Raw genomic sequence first — 24,464 nt, 5'->3', positions numbered from 1 at the left:
ATTTATTATAAAAAGATTGACTTTGTGTTGTTCAAAAGAAATATGCTTATTAAGTGACCAAAAACTGAGCGTTTACGCTTTAAATTGCTAATGTCATGCTAATGTGTTTTCTTGGCATAAACATTGGATAGTATTAAGATAACTCAAAATAGCTCTGCTGTCAACATAAAAATAGTGCTTGCCAGCTAGTGTCCTTTTCTTACATGCCAGAAGGATAGAAGAAGGGAATTTTTACATTTCTGCTAAACTATAAAATAGGAATAGTAGTAAACTATCCTTGAGAAACAAAAATCTTGAAATAATAAAATTCTCCAAATCCTAAACAAAATACTAGGCATTGCTAGAAGGTCTCTGTTTTAGTGTACATTTGTCATCTTGGTTTAACTCCCAACTTGTTTTTTTCCCCCTCAGGAGATATTTAGCATTGTGTGGTGACTTAACCATGTAAAGAACAACTAATGTAGTAGTTTACCAATGTTCTGCAAATGTCTAGCTAAATAAATACAGAATAGAGTAGTAAAATAAATCCAGAGAAGAATTTTTCTCTAAAACAAGCCCATATAGGAGACAAATTGATAATGTATTGTTGGAATTCACAACATTCCGCAAACTAAATGCAAATCAGAATTATGGCAAGAATTTCTTATCAAGATCCCTTCTAATGATTCCTCTGGCTAGTAACTTCTTCAGAATAAGTGTGTTGGTAATTCACTATAAAGACTTACAGTGATGATTTTTATAAATCTGTGGTAGCTAAAATAAAAGAGATTTTTAAGAGCAGTTGGACTATTAAATTGTTCTTGAACCAAAGGCAGGAGATTGACAGCTTATGAAGCTATTTTTTCCCCCCATCATACCTCTTTCAAAGAACTGGTACAGGTCATCTTGAATGAACTGTGACCTACCTACCAGCAGGCCTAAAAATGGCATTAAAATAGGAAACAGAGCTATTTCTCTAATAAAAAGTATTGAATAAGTGTTTTGTGACTGTGAAAAAAAGTGGCACAAGAAAATGACAATTATTGAATCTCTATTATGTTAGTCACTTTATATATTTAATGTAATGTGGTTTTTATAACAGTCAAGAAAGTTTTAATTATGCCTATTTTACTAATGTGAAAGGAGAGGTTCAGAGAGACTAAGAAACTTGTCCAATGTCATACTATTGGGGAATAGTGGAGTCAAGATTTAAACCCAAGCCTGACTCCAAAGGCTGTGGGCTTTGGAACAGACTAGCTTCTACTAGCAGAAGCACCCCTCACTCTCCAGCTTTGGGGCAAGAATGTGGTATGCTCTATGGTTCTAAATCTTGAGGCCAATCTGCATGTGAGAAAGTTGGAAGAATTAATTTGCTTAGGGAAAGTATCTTTATAAAGTTTCTTTTAGCAGACACTGAATTGAATGAACTAAGAGAGCAATTTGTATAGCCCTTTGGAGGGAGAGTAATCTAGGTCAAGGGAAGGGCAGATTCCAAGTCCTGAGGTGAGAGTGCTTAGCCTTTTTTGAACAGGCAAATACCATGAAAAGTCAAAGTGGGCCTTGAAAAATGTAGGTGGAACTAACAGCATGAGCACAGGCACAGCTGCAAAGACCAGACTCTTCAATATGGTTAGAAGACAGAAGTCAAAGACCTTGGAAACATTAGAAGAGACCTTAGAGAGCAACTGGTTCAAGCTTTTATTTCATAGATGGGTAAACTGGGACCCAGAGAGGACTAGAACCTAGGTTTTTAAGTTCTAAGCTAGTGCTATTAGCATTCCCATCATACCACATCCTTATTTTGCTAGACACAAGACTTTGACATTTACTCTGCAGGTAGTGATAAGTCCTTAAAAGTTTGTGACAAAGGGCTGGGTGTGGTAGCACTTGGGGAGGTGGGCAGATTGCTTGAGCCCAAGAGTTCAAGACCAGCCTGGGCAACATGGCAAAACTCATCTCTACAAAAAATTGAAAAAAAATTAGTAGACATGGTTGGGTGCATCTGTAATCCTAGTTACTGGGGAGGTTGAGGTGGGAGGATCACTTACGCTTAGGAGGTTGAGGCTGCAGTGAGCCATGATTGTGCCACTGCACTTCAGTCTGGCTGATAAAGCAAGAGCCTGTCTCAAAAAAAAAAAAAAAAAAAAAAAAGTCTGTGACATAAGTGGTACAGTGGGGAGAATTTAGGGCTCTCAGAATGCAGAAAACTAACAACCTCCAATTCTGTGCCTGACCACCATCTGACTTTGGATAAGTCCTTCTGCTCTCCCACCTTGCTTTATTTTATCATGTGTAAAACGAGTCTCTAGATGCAGCTCTTTCTGGGGTTGAGACAGAGTTTCTGGGGAGTAAATATCATGTCATTGTGGAAACAGGCAGCTGTTCTCACAGCTGGGATGAGCCTGGTACTCCCCAATAATCAGTGCTGATAAACTGCTCTCATATGTTAGACTTCAGAGTTTCCTGACCCAGAACCACTTTGAATAGAAGCTTTCTATGTATTGAATGAAAAGATCTCCAAGATAAATGGTTAAATGAAAAAGCACCATGGAAAATGGGGCATATGGTATTCTACCTTTTGGGTGAAAAAGAAAAATAAGAATACACACACACACACACAAGTTTTTCACTTATTTAAATAAAGAAACCCTGGAAAAATATATATGAAACTAATAAAATAATTTTTGTGCATATCATGGGAACAGGGTAAGTAGAACAGGAATGGAAGGGAGCCTCCTCCTTTCTAAATTTTTTTGATTAGAGGATTAAAGTTTTTCATTAATGACTACTGTCCTGTGATTAACCCTAAATTTAAAAATAACTGGGGACATAGGATAAGTCAGTTTGTTATTATCTGAAGTTGCGGAATCTTGAACTTACATTGCAAATTGAAGCAAAATTAAAGCAAATTATTCTCAGAATCTCACTGTTAATTTTAGTAGGCAGAAGAGGGAAAACTTCCCTCTGTTAGGACAAGAATCCAACAAAGAGGCTCTGAAAGGTTGGCTTCTCAGAGAGGCAGGAGTTGGATACAGCAGTTGATGGGGTTGACATAGCCTTTAAGCAAGAATTGGAGGCCAAGAATGAGAAAAACAAAATTATAATACCATAAAAATGTAAAGGCAAGTTCCAGTTGAAAAACTCATCCCAGTGAGCACATAATTCAAGGTCTTGGCAAAGCATATTGAGAAACCAAACTGGTGTGTGTGTGTGTGTGTGTGTGTGTGTGTATGAAAATATATGTTTAAAGTTTATTCAAGGTTCTCTAAAGTTCTGAGTTTACCAGAAACCAAAGAACAAATAAATATATTCAGCACTTAGTTTTAAAGACATTTATATTCTTTTATTTAAATTTATTTATTTATTTATTATACTTTAAGTTCTGTAGTACATATGCAGATCTTGCAGGATTGTTACATAGGTATACACATGCCATGGTGGTTTGCTGCCTCCATCCCCCTGTCACTTACATTAGGTATTTGTCCTAATGTAAAAACATATATCTTCTAACTTTAAAACATTTTTTTTAAAAACTATGCCTCATGCAAAAACCAGCTTACTGTTAATAAAAGATATTTTGTTAACGTAGATAAAGACAGAGTAGACATCACTTGACCAATGACTTTCGAAAGCATCAATACAGAATGTGCTTAAACTTAGTAATTGCTACCTTCAGAAGTTAATTTTTTTAGTACAAAGCCAGTGATTCAGTCACAGGAGTTGGAGCTTGGCTTTCTGGCAGCACACCCTGCTAAGTGCTCTCACATAGGGCTGGAAGAACAGACCCCTTGCTGTAAATGTCACAAGGCTAGTTCTGAGGTTACGCTGTATAATGTCTTCATTATATCACTGGCTAAATTACATGGTTTAGGAGAGTTATAGGAAAAGTTGCTATACAAATCTTCTGCCTGAAGGTGTCTCTTAACTAAGCATTGCTGACTAAATAATGAAGAAATTTTAGGCTGTTGAGTTAGCCTGTGAAGAGTTACTCATCTTTTCTGGATTGCTCTGTGGACCATACAGATTGATTTTCAGACTCCAAATTATTCTCACCACATAGAGACAGATTCCTTCTGTTTTCTGGACCTTAGTGTTTCTATATGTAAAACAAGTGGGTTGAATCCGTTCTTTAGTTATGAATGAATAGAACTTTCTCTTTGCCTGTATGTTATTTTACTGACAGTGTTAGGTTTTTAACTGTCTTACCTCGGAGATACCTCTTTTTAAATAAGAGCAAGTGACCTACGTGGCAAGCTGGAATGTGTAGTTTGACATGATATGTAGGTTTTATTTTATATAGGTGGCACCACTGACATTATCTTCATTCTGCCTTAGCAAGTTTCCTTACATTTTACATTCAGATAAGCATTCAATTTTTTTCTCAATAATTTTTCAGGGAAAAAATTTTTAGAATAGAGTACCATTTATTAATCTTTTTTCTTTACCATGACATGCAAACTCAGTGGTTTATTTTTAGATTTCATAGTAAACGCAGATGTATTAAAATACTAAGAAAATATCCATCACACTTTAGATTTTAGTTCAGATTTCACATAAGTTGATGACTCTGCTTAGCAAATTTCCTAGAAGTGGAGAATGGTTGCTTCAAATGCACACTGAAACTTTTCCATACTTCTAATTAGATTAGCATTGTTAAATTGGTGCTAGGTTATCCTGTGATCATTGTAGACATTACCAAGTAGTCACAGCACTTTCTTGCTATGCTTTCACATAGCCTGAGACTGTTTACCAAGACAGGAATCTGGACAGAATCAATTGATTAGAGCTGGTACAAAAGACAAAATCTGATTGCATTCCTGGACTAGAGTTTAGCCTTTGTATTGATTGTGTAGTTTTCGTGCCTGATCTTACTTAGATATTCCCTTTCTCTCTTAATTTCTTTAACCTAGGCAACAAAAAAAACAAAATAAAATTTTAAAGTTAAAAAGTTTTTATAATATTTTTATTTAATTAAAAGTTTTAAACAAAATGTCTGGTTATACACTATAACTGTGACATGTAAACTATTATTTTAAGTATAAAGACAAAAAGATGAACTGATCAAGAATAATAGCTACAACTTTTCAACACATTGACAGTACAATAAGATACAAAGAGAAACAATAGAAAGTTAAAAAGTGAAGGGATGAAATTAAGGTGTAGAGTTTTTATTAGTTTTCTTTTTGCTTGTTTATGCAGACAGTGTTAAGTTGTTGTCAGCTTAAAATGTTGGAATACTAGATAGTGTTTGTAAGCCTCATAGTAATGTCAAATAAAAAAGCATACAACAGATACGCAAAAAATGAAAAGCAACAAATGAAATTATACCACCAGAGAAAATCATCTGCACTAAAAGGAAGACAGGAAGGAAGGAAAGAAGAAAGAGAAGACTACAGAACAACCAGAACAAAACAGTAAGACTACAGAACAACCAGTAAACCCTTACTTACCAGTAATAACATTGAATGTAAATGGACTAAACTTTCCAATCAAAAGACATACAGAGTAGCTGAATGGATAAAAAAAAGAAATAAAAGACCCAGCAGTCTGTTGCTTATAAGAAACATATTTCACCTATAAAGATGCACATAGACTGAAAATAAAGGGATGGAAAAATATATGCCATGCCAATGGAAACCAGAAAAGAGCAGAAGTAGCTATATTTATGTAGACAGTATAAGTTTTAAGACAAAAATCTGTAAGAAATGACAAAGAAGGTCACTAGATAATGAAAAATGGGTACATTCAGCAAGAGGATATAAAAGTTATGAATATATATGCACCCAACACTGGAACATCCATATATATTTTAAGTTAAAATATGTTAACTTAAAATTAACCAAATACTTGAAAAATCTCTACAATGAAAAGTATAAAACACTAATGCAAGAATGGAGTGACATATAAAGCAAATACTACTAGAGCTAAAGAGAGAGATAGATCCCAATACAATAATAGCTGGAAACTACAACACCCCAGTTTCAGCATTGGACAGATCTTCCAGAGAGAAAATCAACAAAAAAAAACATTGGATTTAATCTGCACTGTAGATCAAATGGGCGTAATAGATATTTATGGAACATTTCATCCAGCAGCTGTAAGATTCACATTCTTTTTCCTAGCACATGGCTAATTCTCAAGGATAGACCATATTTGATCACAAGACAAGTCTGAAAACATTCAAAAAAAATTGGATATCTAGCATCTTCTCTGACCACAGTGGAATAAAACTAGAAGTTAATAACAAGGGATTTTGGAATACATGGAAATTAAACAATATGCTCCTGAATGAAACATGAGTCACTGAAGAAATTAAGAAGGAAATTTAAACATTTCTTGAAACAAATGGTAATGGAAAATCAAAACTTATGGTATACAGCAAAAACAGTACTAAGAGGAGAAGTTCGGGACAAATCAAGATGGCCGAATAGGAACAGCTCTGGAGTGCAGTTCCCAGCGAGAATGCAGAGGTTGAGTGATCACTTCATTTCCAAACAAGTTTTTACTGCCTACAGACCAGGAGATTCGTGGGCGGAAAAGCACCACAAGTCTCCAGCACAGCTGTTTCAGCTGGCACAACAGGTCTCCGCTCAAAAACTCACAGAAATCTGGGTGGCCATTTCAACTGGCACCTGGAATGCCTGGGAGACAGAGTTGCCCATTCAACTGAACAAAAGGGGGCTGAAACAGGGAGCCAGGTGATCTGGCTCAGCAGGTCCCACCCCCGCAAAGACCAGCAATCTGAAACGCTCTGGATTGAGAGTTTCACAGCAAACACAGCTGTACCCAGGACAGGCCAGCTCTGCAGGGGGAAGGGCGTCCGCCATTACTGAGGCAGTCCACCACTACCAAGGCAGTCCATGACCAAGGCAGTCCGCCATTACCGAGGCAATCCGCCATTACCGAGGCAGTCCACCATTACAGAGACAGTCTGCCATTACTGGGACAGTTCTAATTATACCTCTATAAACAAAACCACAAGGAAGTTCACACAGCAGCTGGGCAGAGCCCACGGCAGCTCAGCAATGCCTCTGCTGGCATACTGTGACTAGGATACATCCTCGCTGGGCAAGGCATCTCTGAAAAAAGGCAGCAGCATGTCAGAAACTTATAAATAAAGCCCCATCTTCCCAGGAGAGAGCACCTGGGAAAAAAAGGCGGTTATGAGTTCTGCTGCAGCAGACTTAAATATACCTGCCCAGAAGCTCTGAACAGAACAACAGAGCTCACAGCTCAGCACTTGAGCTCCTATAAGGGACAGACTATCTCCTCAAGCAGCTCCCAGATCCCCATATATCCAAAGAGACACTTCATAAAGGAGAGCTCAGGCTGACATCTGGCAGGTAGCCTTCTGGGACAAAGATAACAGAAAAAGAAACTCGCAGCAACTCTTACTGTTCTGCAACCACTGCAGGTGATTCTGAGGCAAGCAGGGTCTGGAGTGAACCCCCAGCAGTCCTATAGCAGAGGGGCCTGACTGTTAGAAAATTAAAAAACAGAAAGAAATAACTTCGTCATCAACAAAAAGGATGTCCACTCAGACCTCATTCGAAAGTCACCAACTACAAAGACCACAGGTAAATAAATCCACAAAAGGTTTATTTACAGCACAAAAAGGATGAAAATACCCAAAACCAGAACACCTCTCCTCCACCAAGGGATCACAACTCCTCACCAGCAAGGGAACAGGGTGGATGGAGAATGAGTCTGATAAATGGACAGAAACAGGCCTCAGAAGGTGGGTAATAACAAACTTCTCTGAGCTAAAAGAACATGTTCTAACCCAATGCAAAGAACCTAAGAACCTTAAAAAAAAGGTTTGATGAAATGCTAACAAGAATAAACAGCTTAGAGAAGAATATAAATGAATTGATGGAGCTGAAAAACACATCACAAGAACTTGGTGAAGTTTCAATAGCCGAATTGACCAAGCAGAAGAAAGGATATCAGATTGAAGATCAACTCAATGAAATAAAATGAGAAGGCAAGATTAGAGAAAAAAAGAGTAAAAAGAAATGAACATAGCCTCCAAGAAATATGGGATTGTGTGAAAAGACCTAATCTCCATTTGATAGGTGTACCTGAATATGACAGAGAGAATAAATCCAAGCTGGAAAACTCTTCAGGATATTATCAAGGAGAACTTCCCCAACCTAGCAAGGCAGGCCAATATGCAAGTCCAGGAAATATAGAGAACACCACAAAGATATTCCTCAAGAAGAGCAAACCCCAAGGCACATAACCATCAGATTTACCAGGATTGAATTGAAGGAAAAAATCCTAAGGGCAGCCAGAGAGAAAGGTCAGGTTACCCACAAGGGAAGCCTATCAGACTCACAGCAGATTGCTCAGCAGAAACCCTACAAGTCAGAAGAGAGTGGGGGCCGATATTCAACATCCTTAAAGAAAAGAACTTTCAACCTAGAATTTCATATCCAGCCAAACTAAGCTTCATAAGCGCAGGGAAAATAAAATCCTTTACGAACAAGCAATTGCTGAGAAATATCATCACCACCAGGCCTGCCTTACAAGAGCTCCTGAAAGACGCACTAAACATAGAAAGGAACAACCAGTACCAGCCACTCCAAAAATATACCAAATGGTAAAGAGCATCGAAACAATGAAGAAACTGCATCAACTAATGGACGAAACAACCAGCTAGCATCAAAATGGCAGGATCACATTCACAATTGCTGCAAAGAGAATAAAATACCTAGGAATATAACTAACAAAGAATGTAAAGGACCTCTTCAAAGATAACTATAAACCACTGCTCAAGCAAATAAGAGAGGACACAAACAGATGGAAAAACATTTCATGCTCATGGTTAGGAAGAATCAATATTGTGAAATTGGCCATACTACCCAAAGTAATTTATAGATTCAACGCTATCCCCATCAAGCTACTTATGACCCTCTTCACAGAACTGGAAAAAAACACCATAAACTTCATATGGAACCAAAAGACAGCCTGCATAGCCAAGTCAATTCTAAGCAAAAAGAATATGCTGCCTGACTTCAAACTATGCTACAAGACTATAGTAATCAAAACAGCATGGTACTGGTACCAAAACAGAGATATAGATCAATGGAACAGAACAGAGGCCTCAGAGGCAACACCACACATCTACAACCATCTGATTCTTGACAAACCTGACAAAAACAAGCAATGAGGAAGGGATTCCTTGTTTAACAAATGGTGTTGGGAAAACTGGCTAGCCAGGTGCAAAAAGCAGAAACTGGACCCCTTCATGACACCTTACACTAAAATTAACTCCAGCTGGATTAAAGACTTAAACATTAGACCTAATACCATAAAAACCCTGGAAGAATATCTAGGCAAAACCATTCAGGACATAGGCATAGGCAAGGACTTCATGACTAAAACACCAAAAGCAATGGCAAGAAGAGCCAAAATAGACAAATCAGATCTAATTAAACTCCAGAGCTTCTGTACAGCAAAAGAAACAATCATTAGAGTGAACCAGCAACCAACAGAATGGGAAAAAATTTTTGCAATCTACCCGTCTGACAGAGGGCTGATACCCAGAATCTACAAAGAACTAAAACAGATTTACAAGGAAAAACCAAAGAAACCCATTCAAAAGTGGGCAAAGGATATGAACAGAAATGTCTCAAAAGAAGACATATGAGGCCAACAAACATATGAAAGAATGCTCATTATCACTGGTCATTAGAGAAATGCAAATCAAAAACACATTGAGATACCATCTCACAGCAGTTAGAATGGTGATCATTAAAAAATCAGGAGACAGATGCTGGAGAGACTGTGGAGAAATAGGAACACTTTTACACTGTTCGTGGGAGTGTAAATTAGTTCAACAATTGTGGAAGACATTGTGGTGATTTTTCAAGGACCTAGAAATAGAAATTTCATTTGACCCAGCAATCCCATTACTGGTTATATATCCAAAGGATTATAAATCATTCTATGATGAAGACACATGCACATGTATGTTCATTGTGGCACTGTTTACAACAGCAAAGGCCTGGAATCAACCCAAATACCCATCCATGATAGACTGGACAAGGAAATGTGGCACATATACACCATCGAATACTGTGTAGCCATAAAAAACCATGAATTCATGTCCTTTGTAGGGACATGGATGAATCTGGAAACAATCATTCTCAGCAAACTGACACAAGATCAGAAAATCAGACACCACATATTCTTACTCATAGGTGGGTGTTGAACAATGAGAACAGATGGACACAGGGAGTCAAGCATCACACAATGGGGTATGTTGTGGGGGTTCTAGGGGAGGGACGGGAGGGTAGTGAGTTGGGGAGGGATAACAGGGGGAGAAATGCCAGATGTAGGTGATGGGGATGGAGGCAGCAAACCACATTGCCATGTATGTACCTATGCAACAATCCTGCATGTTCTGCACATGTACCTCAGAACCTAAAGTGCAGTAAAATATCTAAAAAAAATAAAAAATTATAAAAAAAGAGAAGTTCACAGCTATAAATGCCTACTTCAAAAAAAAAAGGAAGAAAGGAAAGAAAAAGAAAAACTTCAAAGAAACAACCTAATGATGCATCTTAAAGAACTAGAAAAGCAAGTTCTTTTGGGTTCCAAACCCAAAATTAGTAGAAGAAAAGAAATAATAAAGATCGGGGCAGAAATAAATGAATTTGAAATGAATAAAACAATACAAAAGATTAATGAAACAAAAAGTTGGTTTTCTGAAAAGTGAAAAAATTGGCAAACATTTTACCAGACTAAAAGAAAAAAGAGAGAAGACCCAAATAATATCAGAGCTGAAAAAGGAGACATTACAACTGATACAACAAAAAATTTGAAATATCATTATTGGCTACAATGAGCAACTGTATGCCAATAGATTGGAAAAGCTGAAGCAAATGGATAAATTCCTGAGCATGTACAACTGATCAAGATTAAACCATGTAGAAATCCAAAACCTGAACAGACCCGTAACAAGGAATTAGAGCAAAACCATAATAAAAAGTCTCCAAGCAAAGGAAAACCTGGATATGGCTTCACTGCTGAAAACTACCAAAAATTTAAGGAAGAACTAATATCAATCTTACTGAAATATTCAAAAAAATAGAGGAGGAGGGCATACTTCCAAATTCATTCTGCAAGGGCATTATTACCCTGACACCAATATCTGACAAAGATGTGTTAAACAGTCACACACACACAACACAGAACTGTAGGCCAGTATCACTGATGAATAGTAATGGAGAAATCTTCAACAAAAATACTAGCAAACTGAATTCAATAATACATTAAAAAGATCATTCATTATGACCAAGTGGGATTTATCCCAGGCATGCAAGGATGGTTCAGTGTACACAAATCAATTAATGTAATACATCATATGAACAGAATGAAGGACAGAAACCAATGATCATTTTAATCGATTGATGCTGATGAAAACATTTGATAAAATTAAAAATCCCTTCATGATAAAAATCCTCAAAAAACTAGATAGAGAAGGAACATGCCTCAATATAATAAAAACAATATATGACTTTATGAATATGAGGGAATGTGTTCTCTTTTCAGGTCCATGACGGGGAGTAGTTTTAAGGGCAAGAATTTCCCAGCGTCATTCCCCCCTCCCATCTCTCTCCATCCAGGAGATTTCATGGGCGCAGGAAGAAACTAAAAGTCAATCACCCCAGTGGAAGTTTAAAAGAAACTCCTTTCATTGGCCAGAGGAACTTGGGAAGGTGGGAATTTCTCCCAGGATAAATTCCTCTGCTCCTTCACCCACTTTGGATTTCCAGCTCTCTGGAATCCCCTCCCATATGGTGGGAGCTCCCTTTCCCCTCTAGGATTTTCCCTCTGGAATTCCCTTCCACATTCTTCATGGAAATCTTTCTTTTCTTCACTTTTTCTTCTATTTTCTTGGGTCTTATATTTACTTTTGCGAGCATACGTCACACCTGCAGTGGTCCCATCACTTATTCTTTAAGAGATTGAAGACCAAGAACCCACAGCATTCTCTCAGGTGAGCTGTGCCTCACTAGCACCCAAGAAAAAAACCCAGTTACAAATAGGTAGTATCATACTGAACCGGGAAAAATATAAAGCCTTTTTTTCTAAGATCAGAACACAACAAGGATGGCCACTTTCACCACTGTTACTCAGCATAATACTGAAAGTCCTATCTAAATCAATCAGACGAGAGAAAGAAAGGGCATCCAGATTGAAAAAGAAGTCAAATTATCCTGGTTTGCAGATGATATAACAATGTACTTAGAAAAACCTAAAGACTCCACCATAAAACTATTAGAACTGCTAAACAAATCCATTAATATTGCAGGGTACAAAATCAACATATACAAATCAGCAGCATTTCCATATGACAGTAGCAAAAACTCTGAAAAGGAAATCAAGAAAATAATTCTTTTTATAATAGCTATAAATAAAATAAAATATGTTAACTTAAAATTAACCAGAGAAGTGAAAATCTCTACAGTGAAAACTATAAAACACTGATGCAAGAAATTGAAGAGGACACAACAAAATGGAAAGTTATTCCATGTTCATGGATTGGAAGAATCAGTATTGTTCATACTACTTGAAGCAATCTACAGATTTAATGCAATCCCTGTCAAAATACCAGTGAAATTCTTAGCAGAAATAGAAAAAAAACTATTCTAAAATTTGTGTAGAACCACAGAAGACTCAGAATAGCCAAAGCTATCCTAAGCAAAGAGAACAAAACTGGAGGAATCACATTACCTGACTTCCAATTATACTACAGAGCTATAGTAACCAAAACAGCATGGTACTGTCATAAAAACAGATACATAGATCAGTGGAACAGAATATAGAACACAGAACTAAATCCATACATTTACAGTAAACTCATTTTTGACAATGATGCCAAGCACATACACTGGGGAAAGGACAGTATCTTCAACTTATGGTTCAGGGAAATCTAGATAAACATGCAAAAGAACGAAACTAGTGACCAAGTAATTATCCTAGAATAAGGTACAAAAAAAAAATGAAACTAGATGCCTATCTCCTGGCTTAGACAAAAACCAAATCAAAATGGAATAAAGACTTAAATCTAAAAGTTTAAAGTATGAAACTAGTAGAAGAAAATATTGGGGAAACTCTCCAGGACATTGGCCTGGGCAAGGATTTCTTAGTAATACCCCACAAGCCACAGACAATCAAAGTAAAAATCGACAGAAGGAATCACATCAAGTTAAAAAGCTTCTGCACAGTGAATAAAACAATTAACAGTCAAGAGACAACCGACAGAATGGGAGAAAATAATTGCAAATATTTGCAAAACAACTCTATTGGAAAAAATCTAGTAATCTGATTAAAATAATGGGCAAAAGATCTGAATAGACATTTCTCAAAAGAAGGCATACAGATGGCAGTCATATTATAACTGGGTTTTTTCTTGGGTGCTGGTAAGGCACAACTCCCAAGAAAATGCTGTGGGTTCTTGGCCTCCTATCTCTTAAAGAATAAGCAATAAGACCACTGCAGGTGCACCATATGCTCGTAAAAGTAAATATCGGACCTGAGAAGTGTTGCAGAAAGGTGATTTTATTTAGGTGAAGAAAAGAGAAGAAAAGAAGAAGAGAAATATTTCCATAAAGAGTGTGGAAGGAGATTCCAGAGGGAAAATCCCAGAGGGGAAAGGGAGCTCTCACCATGTGGGAGGGGATTCCAGAGAGCTGAAAGTCCACCGAGGGTGAAGGAGCAGAATTTATCCTGGGAGAAATTCCCACCTTCCCAAATTCCTCTGGCCAATGGAAGGAGTTCTTTTTAAACTTCCACTGGGGTGATTGACTTTTAGTTTTTTCCCACGTCCTTGAAATTGAAACATAAACCGTTAAATTTTCCAGATGGAGAGAGATGGGAGCGGGGCATGGTGCTAGGAAATTCTTGCCCTTAAAACTACTCCCCTTCATGGACCCGGAAAGAGAACACATTCCCTCAGTATGAAAAAGTGCTGGCTGGGCGTGGTGGCTCACACCTGTAATCCCAGCACTTTGGAAGGCCGAGGCAGGTAGATCATGAGGTCAGGAGATCAAGACCATCCTGGCTAACATGGTGAAACCCCATCTCTACTAAAACACAAAACATTAGCTGGGCATGGTAGTATACGCCTGTAGTCCCAGCTACTCTGGAGGCTGAGGCAGGAGAATCGTTTAAACCCAGAAGGCAGAGGTTGCAGTGAGCCAAGATTATGCTGCTGCACTCCAGCCTGGGTGACAGAGTGAGACTGTGTCTCAAATAAATAAATAAATAAATAAACATAAAAAGAAAGAAAAAGTGCTAAACATTGTTGATCATCAGAGAAATGCAAACAAAAACTACAATGAGATATCATTTAACCCCAGTTAAAAGAGGCTTTTATCTAAAAGTCAGACAATAACAAATGCTGGTAAGGATGTAGAGAAAAGGGAACCCTCATACACTGTTGGTGGGAATGTAAATTAGTACAACCACTATGGAGAACAGTTTGGAGGTTCTGCAAAAAACTGAAAATACAGCTACCATATGATCTAGCAATCCCACTGCTGGGTATATACCCAAAAGAAAGGAAATCAGTATAGTGAAGAGATACCCTCTGTTTATTGCAGCACCATTCACAGTAACCAAGATTTGGAAGCAACTCGTGTCTATCAACAGATAACTGGATAATGAAAATGTGTTACATATAAACAGTAGAGTACTATTCAGCCATAAAAAAGGAGATCCAGCTCAGTGACATGGATGGAACTGGAGTTCATGATGTTAAGTGAAATAAGCCAGACACAGAAAGACAAACTTCACATGTTCTGTTCTCATTTATGGGAACTAAACATTAAAATAATTAATCTCATGGGGATAGAGAGTAGGTGGTTACTAGAGGCTGGGAAGGATTGTAGGGAGGTATGGGAGGAAAGCTGGAAGGGTTAAGAGGTACCAAAAATGGTTACAAAAAATAAGTAAGACCTAGTATTTGGTAGTACAACAGAGTGACTATTGTACAAAATAACTGTACATTTCAAAATATAACTAAAAGAGTTTGGATTGTTTATAATACAAAGGATAAATGCTCGAGGGGATAAATACCCCATTTACCCTGATGTGATTACACATTGCATGCCTGTATCAAAATAGCCTCAAATAACTCATAAATGTATACACTGACTATGTGCCCACAAAAAATCACAATTAAAAAAAGAGTGTAATTGTAGGTAATGGTAGGTCCATATAACGTTTGCTGTCTCCCTTTGATAATGAGACATTGTTTTCACTCTTGAGGTATTTACGTTATACTGCTGGCACCTGTAGCACTAAAGACTTTATTCAAAACAGAAGTAAAGCCTAAGAAAGCATCTTTTTGTATTTAAATCTGTAATCACAGCTACCGGTCAGCCAAGATTAAAGATTCCAGGCCTTGTGGCAGAGAGCCCATTTAGTTCTGTGTCACACACTGAATGACCAGGTAGGTCATTCTCTTCACAGTGGCTCTTTATCAGAGCTTTCTCTAGAAACAGAAGTTTTGTTTTCATTTTAAATGTTTTTTTTCTTGATTAACAAAATATATGCTCACCACAACTTCTATTTCTATCTTAGGAAGAATAAAAAATTCACTTGTAAATCTACCATCAAGAGATAACAGTGGTGGCAGTTTAAGTGAATAATCTTTCTGTATGTAAATTCTCTATACATTTAAAGTGTCTGTATTTCAGTCTCTCAGTTGATCCTCACAAGAGTCAGATAGAGCAGACTGTTTTCTACATTTGTAGTGAAGGTAGAGGCTCATTGATGTTAAATAACTATCATGGCCACACAGAAATTTAATGGCAGTTAGAATTAGAACTTCTGCTGTTTGACTCACTGATGGGAAACCACGTGAAGCCATAAAGGAACAAAAATTGAGAACATGTTGTTGCCTTGCCTTTGTTTGTTTGTTTGTTTTCCAACAGTACAGGTGGAAAGACGATAGGTTATGGAGCTGAACAGGTACTTACTAGCCAGATGATTTTGGATAATTTACTTACTGAATGTTTCTGAGCCCAGTACATAATAGGCACTTAATAAGCAGTAGTTTTTTTTTTTTAATGCTATCTTTACAGCAGGGAGAATGGAGTCCTTTGCATTGTAGGGGCTGCCAGGGTTCTGTTTTTCCTACAGCTGTACTTTCAAATGGCTGCTGCTGCTTTTGTTGCAGCCAAAGATCTGTTCCTGTGAGACTGGCTCTCTCCAGAGACAGGCCAAATACTTAGAGAAAGAAAAAAAATCCCATGAGAATTACTTTTCTGTTTTTGAATTTTATCTGAATGGAATTATATCCATGAGATCTATTTTAATATCCTGCAGATATCATTATTATGTACCTAAAGGAGACTGTGCAGTATATATTTGGGGCATTTTTCTGAATCAAATGTAATGTTCAGTGTAGAGAGCTTTAGGATTAGCATATGTAGCCTCATGTTTACCATATATAACCCATGTGACCTAAAGTGATTCACTCATCTTCTCGGTATAATGAGATCTAACCTTTCTGTCCCACAGGGTTGTCATGACAATCAAATGACATGATATATGCAGAAGCACTTGGTAAACGATAAAGAACTCCAAAAATCTGTAGCAGCACTGTTTTATGATTTGCTACTTGATTATCAGGAGGCCTGATTAAACAGTCTTTAGCATAGTGCCCCAAAGCCTGCCTGGGGCTTGGCACATGGGACTTAGTAGATGTCAGAATTGTGTACTGAAAGCAGAGGAGATGTTTAGGGCTAAAGGAGAGAAGAAACTTAGGTTTGTGGAGAGGTTTATTTGAGGTCTTTGCCAAATAATTCTTATTACTTTCCACTGCTAGGTAACAGATTTTAAAAATTTAAAAGTAATGATTATATATATAGTAGCTGACATAATTTATTGATCCAGATTTCCTCCATGTTAGTGATTGTATCCATATTTTTTTGTAATTTTGGTAACAACCCCGTAGGTAAGGCTTTATTATTCCTCTTTGTACATATGTAGAAACTAAGTTTCAGAGAATATCAGTGTCCCATACAACAGTTTATTGTCTATTCTTAGTGACTTTGGGGTAAAAGAATAGCTTAGCCACGAAAAGAAGATAATTTAGAGTTGGAGGACAGGTTTTACGCCTGAGATTTTTTTTCTTTTTTTATAGAGATAGGGTTTCATCATGTTGGTCAGGCTGGTCTCAAACTCCTGACCTAGTGATCTTCCCGCCTCGGCCTCCCAAAGTGCTGGGATTACAGGTGTGAGCCATCACACCTGGCCTGCCTGAGATTTCTTTTATGTGTTATAGCTTGGGTCAAATAAAGTCTCTACTTTTCAAGCTGATCTAATACTCTTATCACAATTGGAAGAAGTCTTGATACCCAGGCAGTTCTCTTTTCACAGAAGCTTAGTCTAGCATAATGAAGTGGTGGTGATGGTACAAGATACCAGGCTTCTGAATCCCGGTCCATCTACTTTTTAAGGTACAATGTGTTTGCCTGTAGGGTATGTGTAATCTTTCCATTGACCAATTGTTGATTTACCCCAGGTTTTGCTTTCTCTGTTCAAAGAAAAAAAAAATTACACTTAGTGCAAAGTTCATGAGCTATATGTAGTTCAAATGACCTTTAATTATTAGAAGAAAGTTAAAATTATATATTTTGTTAACTATACCTTAATAAAGCTGGGGGTGGGGTGGGAAACAGGGCAAACTGATAGTATAAGAAACAGTTAAAATGTGTATAATTAAAATATAGACATAGCTGAGATTCTGGTCCAGTTTCAGATAAATGTGAAATAAAGTTGTTATTTAAAAACAAACTATGTAGCTTTAACATGAAACTTAAATACAGTTAGTAGCATATACAAGCAGTGTGTGGGTGTATTAAAAAGCAAAGTTTAGAGAGGGTCAGGGATTTAAAAAAAAGCAAAGTTCAACTTATCTGTGTGTAGAAAATGATGCTGGGCCACAGATTATGGATGTTTAATCCACTGCCATTAGTATTTGTGCTTAGTACTTTAACTGCAGAAATGACATATGACACATTTCCTGCTTCCTAGGAACTTATGGTTTTTTATAGTTTTGCTAGCAGAAGCTGGTCTCCTGAGTCCTAGGCCATTTTATTGTGCTTTACTGATTTTTCATCAGAGAGAAGGTTGTGTTTACAAGTATGAAAGAGCATAGCATGAGATTGTATGCATGAATTCTCATATCTTCATTCATCCAGAACACTTATTAAAAATCTACTGTTTTCTGATCACTTAAGTAACATGGATACAGAGATAAATCATCAAGGTATTTGCAGTATCTGTCTGAAAAGATAGCCACATAAAGAAAGATATCCATATATATATACATACTTGGTAAGGAACCTGATAAAAGTAGCATTTAGTGTTCTGGAGAGTTTGGCAGGAAAGATGCTCATGTGTAACTTAGGTTTTTGTGTAAAGCTTCCTAGTGGAAACATCATTTGCTACAGGTTTATAATTTAAATCAGGAACTGAATGTGGTCTTTCAATTCCTAGCCATAATGGAATAACAGGGACAGGGTTTACCTTCCTGCATTAAGGTACAAGAAAACCAAACATTTATCAAACAACATTTTTCAGTCTTTGGATGACAGGCTGTGAAGGATTGTTAAGAAAGGATGAGAAGAGAAAAAGAAAGCCATAGAAACAAAAGACTCAACTGGAACTTTTAGGGATGAAAAATTTCTGAATTGAAAAATAAAGTGGAAAGAAATAGCAGATTAGAAGAAAAAATCAGTGCATTAAAGACAGTAATAGAAACTGTCAAGATGAAGCATGTAGAGGAAAAAAGATTGTAAAGCAAATGAACACAGTATTAGTAACCTGTGGGGCAATATTAAGAAGTCTATGAAGGGTGGGAGCAGAAATTGGTTTTTCCCAAATTGGACAAAAACTTTAAAGGCACACATACAAGAAGCTCAATAAACATAGAATGTAAAGGAAACTATACAGTAAAGAAGAAAATTTAATCATGATAAAATGGGTTAATTCCTCAAAAAGATATAATTGTCCTAAGTTTATATATTCTTGATGAGAGAGCTCCAAAATATGTGAAGTAAAAACTGATAGAACAGAAAGGAGAGATAGACCAGCCCACAATTACAGTTGGGAATCTTAGTATTTTTAACTCAGTAATTGATAAAACAGTGAAACTGAAAGTAAAGTATAGAAGACTTGGATAATACTGTCAACAAGCTTGATCTACTTGACCTTATAGAACATCCACTCAAAAACAGCAGAGTACACATTCTTTTCAAGTGCACATTGGGTATTTACCAAGATAAACTATGTTCTGGGCCATAAAACCAGTCTTAATAGTTTAAAAGAATTGAAATTATACGAAGTATATTTTCTGACCAGAACAAGATTAAGGTAGAAATTAATGGCACAGATATTTGGAAAATCCACAAATATTTGCAAATTAGCACACCTCTAAATAATTCATACATGAAAGAAAAATCACGAAGAAAATTAGAAAATATTTTGAACCGAATGAAAATCAAAGCACAAAATAGTGGCCAGGCCTGGTGGCTCACTCCTATAATCCCAGCACTTTGGGAGGCCGAAGCTGGTGGATAACTTGAGGTAAGGAGTTTGAGACCAACCTGGCCAACATGGCAAAACCTCATCTCTAGTAAAATATAAAAATTAGCCAGGCGTGATGGCACACACCTATAATCCTAGCTACGTGGGAGACTGAAGCATGAGAATCACTTGAATCCAGGAGGCGGAGGTTACAGTGAGCTAAGATAGCACCACTGCATTCCAGCCTGGGCAACAGACCATGGCTATTTTTGAGCATGTCTCAAAAAACAAAAAAACCATAACAAAGGAAAATTTCTGGAATGCAGCTAAAGCAGTATATAGAGGGAAATCCATAAAATTAATTCTATAAATTAAATCCATAAATGCTTATTTTAGAAAAGAAGAAAGATCCAAAATGAATGATCTAAGCCTCTGCCTTAAGAAAGTAGCTGGGGAGAGGTGGTTCATGCCTATAATTCCAACACTTTGAGAGGCTGAGGTAGGAAGATTACTTGAGATCAGGAGTTCACAGCCAGTCTGGGCAATATAGTGAGACCCATCTTTTAAAAAGAAGAAAGGAAACTAGAGAATTAAACCCAAAGTAAACATAAGAAATGTAAGATTGTAAGATAAGACTAGAAATCAATAAAATAAAACCAATGAAACCAAAAGCTGGGTTTTTTTTTAAAGATTATAATAAAATTGCTAATTCATAGCCAATTGATTAGACCGAAAGTGAGTTTACACAAATTACCAATGCCAGAAATGAAAGAGGGACCTCATTACAGAGCAGGTGTATTTTAAAAGAGTAAGGATATTATGAACAATATTATGCCAATAAACTTGACAACTGATAAAATAGACAGATTCTTGGAAAAGACAAACTATGTGCCAAAGCTCACTCAAGAAGAAATAGTTAATGTATGACTAGCTCTACTCTGTTAAGTAATTGATAACGGTTTGGCTGTGTCTCCACCCAAATCTCATCTTTAATTGTAGTTCCCTTAATTCCCGTGTGCCATGAGAGGGACCAGGTAGATATAATTGAATCATGGGGTCAGTTTCCCCCATCCTGTTCTCGTGATAATGAATTCGTTTTTACGAGAGCCGATGATTTTATAAGGGGCTTCCCCCTTTGCTGGGCACTCATTCTATCTCCCTCTGCCTTAAGAACGAGTGCCTTCTGCCATGTTTGTGAGTTTCCTCAGGCCTCCCCAGCTATGTGGAGCTGTGGGTCAATTATACCTCTTTCCTTTATAAGTTACCCAGTCTCAAGTATTCCTTCATAGCAGCATGAGAAGAGACTAATACAGTAATTAAATGGTTCTGTTTAATTAAAATTAATCATAAGCCCTAATTAATAATAGGGCTATTATAGCCCTATATATGTTAAATAAATTGAATCTGCAGTTAAAAACTTTCCTTAAAAGAAAACTTCAGGCCCTGATTGCTTCACTGGAGAATTTGATAAAAAAAATTTAAGAAAGAAATGATAATAATTATATATAAATTCTTTCTAGAAAATAGAAGATAGAACACTTCCCTGTTGATTTTATATGGCTAGGATTACCTCCTGCCAAAATCTGACGACAACATTATAAGGGGGGAGAAATTACAGTACAAAAAAATCCCGCAATATATTAAAAGGACAATATATGTTGACCACATTGTGTTTATCTCAGTAATTAAGGTTAAGATTTGATCAGTGCAATTTACCATATTAATAAGAATATAGTAGAACTATTCTCAATAGATGCAGAAAACCTATTTGACAAAATGTGAGACCCACTCATGAGTATAGAATTCTCAATAAACTAGGAATAGAAGGGAACTTTCTTAGTGTAATAAAGGACATCTACCAAAGAATCTATTGCTAACATATTTAACGGTGAAAGACTGAATACTTTTTTGCGAAGATTTGAGAACAAGGTGAGGATGTCTGCGCTCATATAGTGTTCTATTCAGTGTTACGTTGGAGAACTTCATCTGTATAATATAGAATAGAAAGGAAGAAGCAAAACTGTATATATTAAAAATATACTCAGATTTTTAAAATATACACAGATATTAAAAATAAATACAGATTTTCTGCTATCTGTAGAAAATCTTAAATAGTCTAGAAAAAAGTCATTGGAACTAATTAATAAGGTTGCACAGTACAAGGTCAGTATGCAAAAATTAACAATAGTTCCACACAACAGCAGTGAACACTTGAAAGCTAAGTAAAAAATACTATTTATAATACCTTCAGATTATAAAGTACTTGGGGATAAATTTACAAAATATGTTATCTGTATGCTAAAAACTACAAAACACTAGAGAGATAAATTTTAAAAGACTGAAATAAGTGATTTTTATGTTTATGAATTAGTTTGATATTAATTTGTTAGTTCTTACCAAATTCATCTATAGATTCAACACCACCCCAATTGTATTGCAAGATTTTTGTAGAAATTGACAAGCAGATTTTAATATTTATGTGGAATTGTGAAGGACTTAATGTAGTCAAATCAGTTTTCAAAAAGAATGGTTTTAGAGGATATAGCCTACTCAATTTCAACACTTCTTATAAAGCTTCAGTAATCAAGACACTGTGATATTGGATTAAGCGTAGACACACCAGTGAAACAGAACAGAGAATCTAGAAATAGAAATATACCATGCGGGCAGTCATTTTTGTCAAAGATATGAAAATAAATCAATGAAGAAAAGATAATGTCTTCAACAAATGTTGCTAGAACAATTTGACAGCTGTATGCAAAGTAGTGAACCTAGACTCTGACCTTGTGGAATATACAAACATTAATCTGGAAAGTGTTATAGGTTAAATTGTGTCCCTCCCCTTCCAGATTCATATATTGAAGTCCTAACCCCTAGTACCTCACAATATAATCTTATTTCAAAATCGGATAATTGAGGTGTAATTAGGATCAGGTTATACTGGAGTTGGGTGGGTTTCTAATTGATGTTCTTATTACAAAGAAAAATCAAGGACCAGCAGGGTGGCTCACACCTATAATTCTGGTGCTTTGGGAGGCCAAAGTGGAAGGATTGCTTGAGGCCAGAAGTTTGAGACCAACCTGGACAATAAAGCAAGACCGCATCTCTACAAAAGAATTTAAAATATATTAGCCAGGTGTGGTGGTGCATACCTATAGTCCTAGCTATTCAGGAGGCTGAGGTGGGAGAATTATTTGAACCCCTGAGTTCAAGGTTGCTGTGAAGAATGATCATGCCACTGTACTCCAGACTGGTTGACAAAGCAAGAGCTTGACAAAGCTAGACCTTGTCTTTAAAAAAAAAAAAAAAAAAAGGGAGGGGGGTGGAAATTAGGACACAGGTATGCACATAGGGAGAACACCATGTGAACGTGAAGTTAGACATCAGGGTGATATCTCTACAAGCTAAAGAATACCAAAGATTGCCAACAAACCACTAGAAGCTAGGGGAGAGGCAAGGAAAAGATTCTCTCTCTCAGTTCTTAGAAGGAGCCAACCCTATAGACACTTTGATCTTGGACTTCTAGCCTCCAGAACTGTGAGACAACAAATTTCTGCCATTTAAGCTACTCAGTTTTGTGGTCCTTTGTTATGGCAGCTCTAGCAAACTAATATTAAAAGGATCATAGACCTAACTGTAAGAGCTAAAACCATAAAACTAGAAGAAAACATAGGAGAAAATCTTGGACTTTTGGTTACACTCAAGTTTCATTAAAAAGTTGTAAGCAAGAATTATAAAAGACAATGTTGATATTAGACTACATCAACATTAACATTTTTTACACTTCAAAAGACACTATTAAGAAATACAAGGTGAGGCTGGGCATGGTGGCTTACACCTGTAATTTCAGCACTTTAGGAGGCCAAGGCAGGCAGATCACTTGAGGTCAGGCGTTCACAGGCATCCTGGCCAACATGGCTTAACCCCATGTCTACTAAAAAATACGAAAATTAGCCAGTCATGGTGGCATGTGCCTGTAATCCCAGCTACTCAGAAGGTTGAGGTCGGAGAATCACTTGAACCCAGGAGGTGGAAGTTGCAGTGAGCCGAGATTGTGTCGCTGCATTCCAGCCTGGGTGACAGAGTAAGACTCTGTCTCAAAAAAAAAAAAAAAGAAAGAAAAAAAATGGAAGGTGAGTGACACACAGGGAGAAAATATTTGTATTTTATGTATGAGTGTGTGTATAGCATAATATATGCATGATTAAGGACTGTTATTCAGAACATATTTTTAAAAACTTGTGCAGCTCTATCATAAGACAAATAATGTGAAAAAGAATTTGGCAAAAGAGGCCAGGTGCAGTGGCTCAGGCCTGGAATCCCAGCACTCTGGAAGGCCGAGGCGGGCAGATCTCTTGAAGTCAGGAGTTCGTGACCAGCCTGGCCAACTTGGGGAAACTCCGACTCTACTAAAAATGCAAAAATTAACTGGGTGTGGTGTCACACACCTCTAATCCCAGCTACTCAGGAGGCTGAGGCAGGAGAATTGCTTAAACTGGAGAGGCAGAGGTTGCAGTAAGCTAAGATTGCAGCACTGCACTCCAGCCTGGGTGACAGGGCGAGACTCTGTCTCAACAACCACAACAAAGAATTGGCAAAAGATTTAAACAGACCCTTCACCAAAGAAGAAATACTGATGTCAAAGAACCACATTAAATGATAGTCTTTTAGGGAAACATATTAAAAGATAGTCTTTTAGGGAAATGCAAATTACAATTACAAAATACCACTTACCCACTTATGAGAATGGACTGTAACAGTTCCAATGTTGGTGAGAATGTAGAACAGTGCGAGCTCTCATATAGTGCTGGTGAGAATACAAAATTGTGTAGCTACTTTGGAAAACAGTTTGGCAGTTTCTTCAAAGTTAAAAATACATTTAACCAAATGAACCAGCAATCCCATTTTCTAGATATTTACCCAATAAAATTTAC

General features: G+C 36.9%; 1 protein-coding gene across 2 annotated transcripts in view; it reads left to right on the top strand.

The window, feature by feature from the left end:
• The window catches only part of SLC35D1 (solute carrier family 35 member D1), a 69,923-nt gene that overhangs the window by 11,419 nt on the left and 34,040 nt on the right, over window positions 1-24,464 (top strand). The gene's annotated exons all lie outside the window — the stretch shown is intronic.

Source organism: Callithrix jacchus, chromosome 7 (genome assembly GCF_049354715.1).
Source record: "Callithrix jacchus isolate 240 chromosome 7, calJac240_pri, whole genome shotgun sequence".
NCBI lineage: Eukaryota > Metazoa > Chordata > Mammalia > Primates > Cebidae > Callithrix > Callithrix jacchus.
The sequence above is the reverse complement of the archived record's forward strand: the minus strand, read 5'-3'. Positions and strand labels throughout refer to the sequence as shown.